Raw genomic sequence first — 12,638 nt, 5'->3', positions numbered from 1 at the left:
ATATTTGTATGTATAGAATGTCTACACTTGAAATGAATATGGAAAAATGTTAAAAAGATTGTTAAATTTAAGCACTCTGGCCTCAGAATCAGTCCTTAAGGCATTCAGATCTGGCTGAAGAGCCCATGAGAGTATTTCAGGCACGAAAAGCCAAGACACTCTGGCAAGAAAAAAAAAATGACCTAAATGCAAGATCTCTGTGAGTGAGATCCCAGTGGAAAGAACAGGTCATCAAAGAAGGAGGTACCTTTCTCTGAAGGAAGGATAGAACTTCCACTTTGACTGTGACCTTGTCTAAATATGATCAGAGTCAGTGAACTCAAAAGGCTTCCATAGCCTTGGCAACTCATGACAAGAGCCTAGGGTGATTACTGATGCCATTAAACAAGAGTGTCAATTTGTTAAGTCAACAACAGGAGTCACTGTGTACTTACTCCTCATGTAGGATCTCTGTCCTTAATGTGCTGTACATTGTGATTTAACGCTATAACTAATACTCAAACAGTATTTTACACTTTGTGTTTCTGTGTGGGTGCAAACTGTTGAAATCTTTACTTAATTTTTACTAAATTGATCTTCTGTATATAAAGAGAATTGAAAATGAATCTTGATGTGAATGGAAGGGGAAGGGAGCAGGAGAGGGGAGGGTTGCAGGTGGGAGGGAAGTTATGGCAGGGGGAAGCCATTGTAATCCATAAGCTGTACTTTGGAAATTTATATTCATTAAATAAAAGTTAAAAAAAGAAAAATCACATCTTTCCAACGTATAATTTAATGGAATCTGGAAATGGGCATACACCTGTGAAATACCATCACAATGAAGGTAATATGCATATCCATAACCTAAAGAATTGCTTTAAAAATATATGAAAATGTATTGGGAAAATTAAGTATATTTTGTATGATTGATCTCTTCTTTTCCAAAAAAAAGATAAGCATGATCTAGACAATATGAAGTTCTATACAATGTTAATGAACCACATTGTACATGCTATTCATGTACTATGGAATTTCATATATAAAAATGTGCAAAGAAGTGCTATGAACAGGCCTCCTAAAGTTCAGCAGAATCAAGAGTCTGTATGAAAAACTATCTAAAAACTTTGTCTACAAATTCATTTAAGAAAATACATCTCACAGGAAAAGAAATAAAAATTGTTAAATTTTAAAACTGGAAAGTTAGCATAATTAAGTTGTCATTATTTAAATGTCTAGTCCTGGCTGCTTCTCTTCCAAACCAGCTCTCTGCTAGAGCCTAGGAAAGCCATAGAAGATAGCCTAAGTCCTTGGGCTCCTGCACCCACATGGGAGACTGAGAAGAAGCACCTGGCTCCTGGCTTTGGATCAGCACAGCTCCAGCCGTTGTGGCTATCTGAGGAGTGAACCAACAGATGGAAGACCTCTCTCTCTGTCTCTACCTCTCTGTAACTCTGTCTTTCAAATAAATATAATAAATCTTAAAAATATGAATATATGTATTCATATTTATGAATATGAATAAATAAAATAAATCTAAAATGTGAATAAATAAAATAATTCTAAAATATGAATATAAATATTCATATTTATAAAGAAGTTAATATGGGATAAAATGCAAGCCATAGCTATTTGTTTTCCTAACAATTATAAGACACTAAAAGTGTCCTGAAAATTCTTATAGCAAGATTTGGATTTGTAGGCCGGCACCATGGCTCAACAGGCTAATCCTCTGCCTTGCGGCGCTGGCACACCGGGTTCTAGTCCCCGTCGGGGCACCGGATTCTGTCCCGGATGCCCCTCTTCCAGGCCAGCTCTCTGCTATGGCCCGGGAGTGCAGAGGAGGATGGCCCAAGTCCTTGGGCCCTGCACCCCATGGGAGACCAGCATAAGCACCTGGCTCCTGCCTTTGGATCAGCATGGTGCGCCGGCCGCAGCAGCCATTGGAGGGTGAACCAACGACAAAAGGAAGACCTTTCTCCCTGTCTCTCTCTCTCTCTCTCTCACTGTCCACTCTGCCTGTCAAAAAAAAAAAAAAAAAAGTCAATAAGGTTTGGATTTGTAAAAATTTAAATAATTTCACACTCAGCACCGGTGCTACTCATTACTTCCCCCGATTAAGAGCCAATGTCAGCTACAAAATTAGCTAATGTCACTTGTAACTGACACTGGCATTAATAGGCTTAATTATTTTACAGTGAGCTCACTAGTATTTTCAGAAAACAATAATTGGAAATCCTGCATAACTTTATGATGTGCAATAATAGAACTGCTTTCTTAAGTTCACAAAGTAAGGATGACAAGTGGAGTGCAGAAACCTCCTTTTGAGCTTTTTATTTTTAGCTGTGAAAAGTGATTGACTTCAGTTTCAGTCATGTTACATGAGGAAGAGTCAGACAGTTTAGCGGCAACAAATTCTGACTTCTGTTGAATCCCCTAAAATGTGGCGTAGTGGTGGTCTTCAAAAAATTATCACTAAACTGACAAAGAAAAATTGTAAATGAAGCATACATGATTTCGCATCAATTGGTTTTTGGTGTGAGAATAGCCCATGGCTATCTCCTGCAACGATGTTTGAAGTGCTGGAATTTGAGTTCCTCACCCACATGTTTGAAATAACTATCAGCATTTTAATAAGGTCATCAGGTGATTATAATTAACACATAAATTTGGAAAGGCCTGACTGACGTAAAAGTAAAACAGGAAGAGGTACAGGAGATAGGAGGAGGCCTTTTACGACCTTGGGCTGGTAATTGTTTAACTGGCTGTGTGGAAAAAACCACGAAAAACAATGCTGCTTTTTAAAATTTGACGATTTTGTTTAAAAATTTGCCCATAATATAAATACTATCAAAGTAGTCAACTTCATGGTATCACGTCTCTGAGCTGGCTCCAGACCACTGCTGTTGGTAAGTCAGTTCACTGTGTTGCTTTTTTTTTAATCGGTATATCTGAATATTTATCTAACAGAATTGTTTTGTGACGATATAAAAAGGATATGAAATATAATTGTAAGCTGCTAAGATATTAGTTGTTTTATTTGATATTTTCCACCAAATTATAAGCTGCTTGAGATCCCTATAAAATGTTTTCTTACAAGAAGTACTTATATAACACCTTGACCATGGTAAATGTTAACTATGTATTTTGAAATGCATTAAGAGACAAGATTGTGTACCAGGCCATTTTTATCAGTAGGACCACAGTATTTTTAGCTTTTTAAAGGTATGGTAAGCAAGAATGTGTGTTGTTTTGTACTCTGACACTATGGAAGTGATTTCCAGTTGTCCTCTTTAAGCCTCTTTCTTTTTATTCATAGTAATATGTTTTCGTAGCTGTGTACATTTATACCTAGAATAAAGATTATGTTCCCTGGCAGGTAATGCAGCCAAGTTTCACGTGACTTTAATCTGGCCAACTGATTAAGCAGAAGTGCCATAACACAGCTTTTAAGAATATTTCTCAGGAGTCTCTTTGCCCTATCTTTCTTCCCTTCATCTATTCTGCTGCTTGGAACATGTATTTTTTTTTTTTCTTATATATAATCCATTATGAATAAGGAGTGCAATGGTCATTTTCTGAAGGTGGAAGAATAAACATTTAAAATAAACTTGCCTAATCCTCTGCCTGCGGCGCCGGCACCTCGGGTTCTAGTCCTGGTTGGGGCGCCGGATTCTGTCCTGGTTGCTCTTCTTCCAGTCCAGCTCTCTGCTGTGGCCTGGGAAAGCAGTGGAGGATGGCCCAAGTGCTTGGGCCCTGCACCTGAGTGGGAGACCAGGAGAAGCACCTGGCTCCTGGCTTCGGATTGGCCACAGCAGCCATTTGGCGGGTGAACCAACGGAAAGGAAGATCTCTCTCTCTCTCTCTCTCTCTCTCTCTCTCTTTCTCTTTCTCTTTCTCTTTCTCTTTCTCTTTCTCTTTCTCTTTCTCTTTCTCTCTCTCTCTCTCTCTCTCTCTCTCTCTCTCTCTCTCATTGTCTAACTCTGCCTGTCCAAAAAAAAAAAAAAAAAAAAAAAAAGAAAATGCCTAAAATAAACTTGCCATTATTGCAATAATGGCATCAATAATCACAGGCTAACTCCTTAAATTAAATCAATAATGGAGTGAGAGCAGAAAATGGTTTTGACTAAGGAAGTATTATGAGCTATTATCAGACAATACAAGGGTTTGGAAAGGCAAGAAATCTAGGAAACTTGGTAGAACTCTACCAAGTCTCTCAGACTTCAGAAGGGAGAAGATCATAGTTGGGGATGGAGGGTTGGTAGTAAATACTGTAAATGTAGTAGGATTCAAAATGCTTCTTGATTCTTGATTTGCTAAGGAACAATTTGTTAGAACACACAAAGGTTAACACATTTTTTCAAGTGACAATGAAAAACATGAACTTAGTAAAATAAACTATTCCACAGACAAGTTATCCAAATACCAAAATGAAGTGTTCAGAAGAAACATAAATATTTAAAATGTCCTTAAATCTTTGCCATTATCATTGTTTGTCTTACATTTTTCACATACAAAGAAACACATGAAGTAACACTAGATTGCATACATGTAGATTTTCACCTGATCATGTGCTTTGGTGAATTTTATTTACCAATTTCAGATGGATATTGGGTATCTTAAAGATAATTTTATGACTAAGCTGCAAAAAACATGTTTAATAAAATTTTGAGTACACTTCTGTGAAATTTAGTTCATGAGATAAGTGTATTTCACCATCTTGTAAACAACCACTATGAAATGACATATGCGGCTTATTGGGAAAATTTAACTTGGAATTACTGATGGTTAACAAATTTGCTACTATAAAAATTATATCAGCTTGAGAGAAAAATGGAGTCATAATTAAAGAAATTTAAATATAATTGAAATATAATTTAACAATCTCAGAGGATAACTCCTTAAATCAGTAATGCAGAGCATTTGAAATTACATGTGGATGTATCTGTTTTAAAAATTACAGAAAATAAGGAAGAAAATTTATAAAATTGTTGAAATGGGAATTCTCATTTACAGCTTTAAAAAGGTTATGTATTATCTAATATCACTCAAAATATAATCTTTTTCTAAATCATATAATCAGGAAAATATTGTACAATTATAAAAATACATTCTCCTCAAATTAACTCATGTGAAATATTTTATTGCACAAATTACCTGAATACTTGTCTTTTTAAATTAATTTCATCTTATTTTTTCTACATGGCTACCAAGAGAATTCTTCTGTCAAATTCACTTGCCTATAGACAATAAAATTCCTAAGGATAAGAGCAGTATAGTGATAAATTTGATAACACATAATCTTTTTCAGATACTCTTGGTCTTTTTTAGTAAATTTTTAACTTATATCTTTCGCAAATTTCCTATTAGAAAGAATATTAACTTTTTTACTCTATAGATTGCAAAGTTTTAAACCATCATTTTTCATTTGACTTTTCATATAAATGATATATAAAATTATTCTTTAATTACTAAGCAGGTTTCATATTTTATTTAGCCTAGTCAATATTTTCTTTATTGAGATGTTTTCCTTTTGGCTTTTGATATCAGGAGGTTTTCCTCTTCATGATCCGATAATGTTCTATATTTCTTCATGGATTATATTTTTTTATTTTCAAATTTTATTATTTACATTTTCTATAGTATATGTTGTGCTAAATGTGTGAGGAATTCTACCAATGTATCATAAAAGATAGTATCTTGGTATAAAAGCAGCAAACAATAATACAAAAAGATTAAATGAGTGAATGAACTTACTTATAAATGTGAGTAGAGAAATACTTATGAAATCATGATAAATTGTGTTATTCTACAAAACGTTCAGTAAGCACCCATAAACATAAAATGTAAGAAAAGGGACAAAAATTACAACTCATTTTCAGAATGTATTTTCAGGATTATCTAAGTGTATCCATAGATTCTTATAGCACTAATAAAAATGATACTATAAATGGCTAGTAAAATAATGAAATTCCTAGATAATATCTACCTATTTGAGCTATCTTCATATAATAATACCTAGTGGAAGTTTTTATTTAGATTTTAAAATATTGATGATAATTACCCATGGAATATAGAATCCCCAGATGTTGTGGTAAAACACTAGAAACATGGATTGGGAGACAAATCTCCACGTGTCTCATATTTTTATACATCCTGTAAGCAGAATTAGTAACTCCTTTTATATAGCAGCATTACAGATGCATTATCTCCCTCGAGAGAAAGGGGCAGGTTTACTTGCTATTTATCATAAAAGATTTTATTACCCTAACCTTGGAATCCTTCTCCTGTAACAGCCTACCACTTATGGGGGTGTCACTTAGCTTTTTCCATTGCCTGTGGGAATGAGGCTCTGGGAAACCAAATACCTTTTTGATATCCAGCTGTTCTGTTGCTGTACATTTAAAAAGAAAAATGTCCTTTATCCCTGACTCAATAGTTTTGCATATCCTTCTCTATTTATGTGCTTCTTGCCATGAAACTATGACAGACTAATTTGTAAACTTTTAAGTAAGATAAAAATCTCACTTTTGGAGTTTCTTGAAAATATGTATGTAAAGAAACATATGAAATACAGTTAAAAAAATCAGTCAATAGTTTTTGTTTTTTCTTTGTTACCTTGAATAAAATAGCTATATAAGAGAAATGGCTGTAATAACAAGCTGTTATAATTTGACACCATTGTTAAACTTTAAGTTCTAGGTATGATCTCTAGTCACAATATCTGTGGTGGTTTTTGTTGTTGTTGTTGTTGTTGTTGTTGTTTTTTATCTAAGTCCCTTAGAATTATCAACAAAATTCTTACTCTTTTTTTGCTTTTGGACTTCCTTAAAAATACTCTGTTTTATTCATAAGTATTTTCAATTAATTTCTACACAAGATTTGGCATGCTTTCAGCATACCCTTTTTTCAAGTAAATTGAAATGACTGCCTCTTTGTGCTTCAGTTCTGTCTCTAGTGCTGGTTGTTAACTCAGAGCTGCAACTCCTGAGCAGATTATTTCTCTTAGCTGCTGTGTTTTGATATTTATGACTAAAAGGATATTGCACACCTGGGTGCATATGTAAGCAGTGTCACTTCTCCTCTTGGTTCAATGGCTAATCTTATTCACAGTATTAAGATTTCTGGGATATCCTTGCTAAGGATACTATTGCTTAATTCCTTCAGTAGAAATAACATAGGTAAATTATGCCATGTTATTTTCTTATTTTAAATAATCATCTAGAAGATACAAAACATACGTTTGAATATCAGCATTTCCTCTGATAAAATGGGCATTCGACATGGTTATGTGACATAGCCAACAAGAAACATTGTATGTAGTGGAACAAGAAAGTGTAGTGTATATGTAGTGGAACAAAAAAGATAATAGGTAACATACATTAAGTACTGTTAACATGCGAGAAACTATTTCTAATTTAATTTTCTATGATATTTCACAGTAGAATGAAATAATAAACATTTTCTTAATTAACTTCATTTTGATAAGAGGAAAAATAAGATTTTACAAATTAATTTCTAAACCAAGTTCAAAGTATAGTTTTCTTCTAAACCACTAGTTTTGCACTATCAAATGTAATGCCCTTCATATTATATGTGCTTTGTGTGAAACAGCAAAATTGTTTCTCTGATATATAATTAGAAACAAATTAGTCACTGTCTCAATTAAACTTCATTCTAGAACTTACATCAAAATGATAACTCTTGGCAGTTGGCAGATAAGACATATTCAACAATTTATGTAACAGAGAGAAATTCAGTATGAAACAAGATTAAATACTAAGCTGGATCATTCAATTATGAAGAACAGAATAAAATCTCTAATGCCATTACATTTTTCCATATGAAGCACAAAGTAGACCATATATATCACTGACTTCAACAGTTTTTCATTTTCTGCTTTTTGTATTATATGAGCAATTTTGTATTTTTAAAGCATCACAAAGAAATTAACCTAAGAAGATAAATATTTTAAAACACAGATAATATAAAATATAAACAATAATATATGAATTATGCCTTTTTAAAACTAAAAGGCCAATATTTTCCTACACCTCAATCATTTATTGTTAATTTATTTTCACAAAGTCTAAGTGATTAAATACTGCATATGTCTGCCTTTTAAGATATTTGTTGAAGTTCTGTTAAGTGGAAGCTGTATTCATATGTCCTCACTACTGATCTAATTGTTATGTATTCTGCATAACAGTTGAGATTAACAGCCATTCATTAAGAGCTTTCCATATGTCAGGAATGTGCTGCAATAAAGGCAGATATTCATGAAGAATAAAATATATTCTATACCCCAAAACTCCGCACAGCATATTGTGAGTGAAAAAGTCCAAAAAGTAGAAAGTAGTAATGTGACAAAGGTGTCAATATGTCTGAGCACACAGAAAAAGAGCTTTGAGCCCAATTTCACTTCCATAAATGACTCTCTGGAGGTGATAAGTCCTTCACAATGTCTGAAAGGATAAGAAATTACTGGGCTAATCAAAGAAGTGTGAATAGGATGTTCTGAGAAGAACAAATCGAGTGCACTAAGATGAGCTATTTAAATTTCTAATATAGCAAGATATTTATTATTCATTTTTACAGACTACTTTAAAAATTAATGCAAATAGTGGCTGAAAAGGCTAAAGAATTAAGTAGTTGTAGAGGTTGTAAATGCAACCCTGTGCTTACTGAAGATGTTTAAAATGTTACGGCTTAGTATCTGAAAGCATTCATAATGTTGATAATATTGTTGAGGTTTTCTTGTGAATAAAGAGTAGATTATGAATTACTGGGTAATAGAAGTAAATCTAATTGAAAATTAGTAAACTCTTGTGAAGACCCAGTCAAGTCCATATATCCAATATAATGCTGTGTCTTTTAACCATATTCTGAAGATATTGATGGGGTAAATAGTTATGTAGCATTCTCTGGATTGGGATTTTGAACACTTCCAACTGTTTAAAAGGGAGATACTCAAGACATGGTTGTTTTGGGCAGAATTAGAATGTTTCAGCACATAATTATATTGACTGTCTTGAATCCAAAAGGCAATAATTTTGAATTTATTCCAGAAGCAGTATCATGTTTTTTGTGTATATGATATTTCCTTGTTTTGAAATACATCATTTCTCATTTAGCTTTAAAAGTATTTAAGGATAAATATCCTTTAACTTATTTTATGAACCTAACCTACATTTATTGCTACCAAACCACTCAATATATATAGTTTTATACCATAAACTTCTTGCTACAATTCAACTATTTTGCCTAAAGCATAATTTCTAAATTTTAAGCTCTCTTTTAAATTTCATGGTTCTGCAGTTTAAATTTTGAAAACTTTGGAGTTGGAAATAAACCTTAAAATTAAAAGAATACTAAACTCATTTGATGTTCTGCGGGGTAAACTTTTAATAAAAATATATGTGACTGATAGCTAGCTAGAATAGTAAACAGTATAACATTCCTTTTGTATGTCAAGTATTTTAGAAAGACAAAAATACATGTCACATATGCAAGAATATATTGTATCTATTATGTTTCATATTAATATACAACCTTATCAGTCTTCCTTATATTAGAAATGCCCTTTTGTATTAAATTAAATTTGGCCAAATCCCTTTGAGTAAAATTGAGATTGTGGTTTATTGTGAGATCTATAAGTTTTCAAAATACATGCAGTTTATATTTATAGGGTATTTAAATACATTTTATAGTAAGATAAGTTAAATTCTTGGACATTAAAATTTTTCATATAATTTTCTAAGGTGAGAAAAGAATGTAAAAACACTGTGGTTGGCACAATGAAATATCTCAATAAATGTTAACAGGTTGTGTTATTAACCAAAATTTTATATTTCTGAATTAAAAAGTGAAAAATATTTAACTGCAAATTTGCTAAATGTAAGTATTTTATTTAAATTATTACTTAATTATGTAGTCATACATGTCAACAATAATTTTAGTGTAATACATACCTTATATTTGAAGTAAGCTATAAGACTATTCCTATATATTTTATAAATTTTTATCTATTATTTATTTCAAAGGTAGAGGGGCAGAGAGACAGCCAGGGAGAGAGATCATTTGCCTAATGTTTGCTCCCCAAATATCTAAAACAGCTAGGGCTGGGCCAGGCTGAATCTAGGAGCATAGATCTCCAGTGTAAACGGCAAGGACCCAAGTACTTGTCACATCACCTGCTGCCTCCTAATGTACACATTACCAGGAAGCTGGAATAAGAAGTGGATTTGGGATTCAAACCCAGGAATTCCGATATACAATGCAGATACCCTATGCTATGTCTTAACCACTGCTCTAAATGTTCACCTCAATTCTTACATGTTTTATATGTATTTCAGTTAAATTGTACAACTGATATTTTCAGAGATTATGTGTAAATATCATCCCAGACATTAAGATAATCATTACATGTAATAGTTGATTATATTTAACAATCACATTGTATATACATATACACACATATATATACATATATATAAACAGGGTACTGTGAGTTTATATTCACTTTGCCAAAATTCACTGAATTGTACAATTAAGATAATATTGAGCTATAGGAAATTTTTTCATCAGTTTTAAAATAGATTCCATTCTAATCATCTATTTACCAACTTAAACAGTTCAAAATACAATCTTTTCTGTTATCACTGAGAACAGATGTACGTGTGTTTACTCAAACTACTTTATTTTCACCATAAATGATTCCCCAAAACAGTAGATATTCTGCAGTATATTAACATATGATTTTTTCCCTACAAGGATTAATCATTCATCTTTTAAAATGTGTTAAGAATTCCACATTACAATATAACTTTTGGCAGAAACTAGAATATATTTTATATTCTCTTTGGCAAATCTAAAAATATAAGGGCATTTCTTATTATTCATTACGTAGAACACAGATCTTATCAGTTGCACACCCTGATCAAACTTCTCCATTGGGAATCAGACTTGTGGAGCAAGAGGGTAGCAGAGGTAGCCAACTTCTGGCCCATCAGTCATATAAGGCCTGCAAAAGCCTACCATTTGGTCCTGCCAAGGCAACTGTAGGCAGGACTTGGAATTCAATAAGTCTTTAGCAGGCCATTTTTTAAACTGACAATTTTGTATGGCCCACAAATGATGTTTTAAATATCCAAATGGCCCTTGGCAGAAAAACATTTCCCCACCCCGGTAGATGCATCAAAGTGGAAATAGGAAAGATTATTAGTGTGACAAGGGTTCAGTGAACCAGTTGCTGGTTCTGAGATACAGGACCCATGGACCAGCTGGAGAGAACTGCAGGATCTATGGGTGTTTCTCACTAAAACCCAGCAAAGAAACAGTGATCTCAAGTCTGCAATCTTGAGAAACCAGATCCTGCCAATAATCAGAATAAGTTGAAAAGTGTGTGTGTGTGTGTATAATTTACATATATATTTTATATATATTTAATTTTTTCCCCAGAGCCTTCTGATAGAAGCTCAACCTATTAACATTTTTATTTCAGCTTTGTGTGAACCTGACCAAAGAAATCAGACTACTGCAACTTCTCATTTACAAATGAAATGGTATATTTTTTTATTATCTTAAGCTGCTAAATGTTGGTAATTTGTTACCACAGGAGTAGAAAACTAATACACATTGTATAAGACACACATTGCAAATAAATATCTGAAGACTTGTAGCATGATGGCAAATCTGTCACTAACACCTTGATGCCTAGTACCATGTTTAAAGTCAGGGCATCTAAAAAATACATTCAAATGTCATGAAAATATATGAGTTCATTTTCTACGAAGGAGAAAACATCGAAATAAATTTAATGTTGCAGAAAATACAGAAATTTAATATTGTATACTTAAAAACAATAGAAGATATAAAAACATTTTCGAGTATGAATTCATGAAAACTGACAGCCAAATCAGAAAACATGCCAACAGAATAATTCATTTTCCATGTTATTGCATTTCTAAATATATTTAGTAGTTACTGCAATAATAAGCTAAACCAAAGTAGCTTTATATTTTGACGAACAGAAAAAGGTTTTCTATTAATGAGCCCTTAGTAGAAAGTTACTGAATTACTAACTCCTTCAATATTTTCAAAATTGCACTTAAATTAAACCTTTGTGTTGGCAGTGCTTTAAACTATGAATTAAATTGCCAAGATTAAAAATATGTGACTATTGTGGAAGCACCTTATAAAATAATGATTATTACTATGACAATGGAATAAAGTATGTCTTTGAATTTATCCGCCCCTGTTATACAAAAGACAGTTAAGAAATGTATTAGGTACAAAATAGTGTTAAAAGTGCTGCAGATGACATTATTTATGACTCAAAACAGAAAAAAATATTTTTACCCAACTGTTTGGTAGATGATTTTCTTTTCCTAGTGAGAAACAAAGCATTAACTGAAAAAAAATATTTAATTTAAATCTTCCCCCAAAGCCAAATATGAAAGTTTATACTGCAAGAATTCAGTTTTATAGAGATGATTTTCTAGTGTGCTATTTACACATATATTTTGAATTACATAATTCATTAAACAACTGCCCCTACTACTATATTTGTGTTTATCTTTATGACAACATTATTCCTGGTGTGATGAATATTGAAAATATGGTCCTGTCAAAATAGGTTGAAATATGAAATGATATTCCCA

At 32.5% G+C, this 12,638-nt stretch overlaps 1 protein-coding gene across 2 annotated transcripts in view; it reads right to left on the bottom strand.

The window, feature by feature from the left end:
• The window catches only part of CSMD3 (CUB and Sushi multiple domains 3), a 1,267,615-nt gene that overhangs the window by 1,067,973 nt on the left and 187,004 nt on the right, over positions 1–12,638 (bottom strand). The window lies entirely within an intron of this gene.

This window comes from Lepus europaeus, chromosome 4 (genome assembly GCF_033115175.1).
Source record: "Lepus europaeus isolate LE1 chromosome 4, mLepTim1.pri, whole genome shotgun sequence".
In the NCBI taxonomy this organism is placed as follows: Eukaryota; Metazoa; Chordata; class Mammalia; order Lagomorpha; family Leporidae; genus Lepus; species Lepus europaeus.
This window is presented reverse-complemented; position numbering and strand designations above follow the sequence as displayed.